The sequence below is a fragment of the Penaeus vannamei genome, chromosome 15 (assembly GCF_042767895.1).
Source record: "Penaeus vannamei isolate JL-2024 chromosome 15, ASM4276789v1, whole genome shotgun sequence".
NCBI lineage: Eukaryota > Metazoa > Arthropoda > Malacostraca > Decapoda > Penaeidae > Penaeus > Penaeus vannamei.
In genome coordinates, this window is record NC_091563.1 from 7,655,160 (window position 1) to 7,657,659 (window position 2,500).

Below are 2,500 nucleotides of genomic sequence, written 5' to 3' on the forward strand. Positions count from 1 at the left end.
TTACGAGAAAGCGCGCATATTTTTTATCACTAGAAAATGTGAATACCTTCACAAACGCATGCATGGAATTTTGATAATGATGATGATAATAATAATGTTAATAAAAACTTTAATATCCCTGGAATCACTTATTCAAAGACATGTCTGTTTATCTGGAAATAGATCTTTATGCCTATTTGCATAATTATGAATTATATAAAATGAAATTGTCACTCAGTTGCATGACTGTATAAAAGCGAATTTGGAACAAAGGTCAAAGGTTATGTTTAAGAGTTCAAGTCAAGATTTTTTATCAGTATGAGAATATCAATGTCCGATATGTAAAATAACAGCGGATTAACATAAATGTTTTTGAATTATTATTTCCACAACACGAATTGCTGATACGTATTCCGGGAAGCGAATAGAAAGGACAACGAGCACACTAAAATATATGAAAAGACGATATCGACATAATCATCAAACTACAAACTCTCCGTGCGCAGCAATGGAAAATAAACAAAGACACCAATTATTTATATTTTTTCCAAGCACATAGTTGGACAGTTATTACATATAGGTTTATTTTCAGTCCACCGCGATGCCTCCCAAATAAAACTTTTTCCTGGAAGATTTCGCTAAATAAGATAGATAAGAACGAGTAGTCACCTTTTCTCATCTGAGTAACATTTTATCTTGTCAGGCTATTTGTTGAGATTTGAGATTTTTACACATGCATAATTTTTCAATTGTCACATTTCTCATTTCGTATTTTTCACAACTTTTCTCTCTGAATGACACTGATTACAAGTAAAGCTTACTAATTCGTTCAATTTTAATCCTTCATACGCAATGCTGATTTTATATACGTATGAAAGTATGTAAAATATGCGATTTGACCTGCAAAGTGAAAAGTGAGAGACCGCAGTCACAAAGAATGAAATGTATTAAACAACTACATCTATACTCGTTTACCTACCAGAAATCAGCATCATCAACCATTCACACAATTAAAAAACAAAAGAAAAAAACTATGAGGAACTATTAATGTCATCTGTTTGATCCAAGTCTCTATATATTCAAGCATTTATTTTGATATCTGGCAACGTGTTCTTTTCATGCGCCACCGAGGCAGATGTAAACAAATTACGGGAAGAAAAGCTATGATTATTTTCTACTGTGTTCGTGTCGGGATGTTTTGTAAGTGTGTAAGTTTATATATGAAAAAAAAATGCTGGATATTTCCTCTCTTTTGCATGGGATGAATATATCGCGTGTGGGAGCGAGTCTCGTCACAAAAAAAGGGAAAAAAAGGGGGAAAAAGAAAAATGTGTCAGCTTGGGTGACCATAACTTAGGACGGATTGATGTGGTCCTGAATTTCTGAAAGGTGTCGGAGTTCTCTCTCTTTCTATCAGTCTCTCTGTCTCTCTCTCTCTCTCTCTCTCTCTCTCTCTCTCTCTCTCTCTCTCTCTCTCTCTCTCTCTCTCTCTCTCTCTCTCTCTCTCTCTCTCTCTCTTTCTCTCTCTCTCTCTTTCGTGTGCTACATCCTCTCTCTCTCTCTCTCTCTCTCTCTCTCTCTCTCTCTCTCTCTCTCTCTCTCTCTCTCTCTCTCTCTCTCTCTCTCTCTCTCTCTCTCTCTCTCTGCTTTCGTATGCTACATCCTCTCTCTCTCTCTCTCTCTCTCTCTCTCTCTCTCTCTCTCTCTCTCTCTCTCTCTCTCTCTCTCTCTCTCTCTCTCTCTCTCTTTCGTATTGCTACATCCTTTCTCTCTCTCTCTCTCTCTCTCTCTCTCTCTCTCTCTCTCTCTCTCTCCTCGTATGCTACTATCCTTTCTCTCTCTCTCTCTCTCTCTCTCTCTCTCTCTCTCTCTCTCTCTCTCTCTCTCTCTCTCTCTCTCTCTCTCTCTCTCTCTCTCTCTCTCTTTCGTGTATACATCTCTCTCTCTCTCTCTAGCTTTTTCTCTCTCTCTTTAGCTTTTTCTCTCTCTCTTTAGCTCTCTCTCTCTTTCTTCAGCTCTCTCTCTCTTTAGCTCTCTCTCTCTCTCTCTCTCTCTCTCTCTCTCTCTCTCTCTCTCTCTCTCTCTCTCTCTCTCTCTCTCTCTCTCTCTCTCTCTCTCAACTTTCTACCTTTTTTATCTCCTGCCACTCTTTTGTTCTACTTCATATTCAGTTTTTTGTTGTTGTTTTTTTCATTATAATCATCATCTTATCTTTCATATTTTCCTTCTTCCTAATCATGCTCTCCCTCCTTTTTTGTTTTATTTTCTCGTTCTTTCTCTTTCCCCTCCTTTTCTCGCCTTTTTCTTCTTCTTCTTCATCGTCGTCTCTGTCTTGGCCTTCTATTTCGTCTTTGTCTGCGTCTCCGTAATTGTCTTCTTTATTTCTTTTCTTCTTTTCCATCGTCTTCGTCTTGGCCTTCTATTTCGTGTTTGTCTTCGTCGCTGTCGTTGTCTTCTTTATTTCATTTTCTTCTCCTTCGTCTTCGTCTCCGTCTTGTTTTTCGTCTTTCCTTCTCCTTGT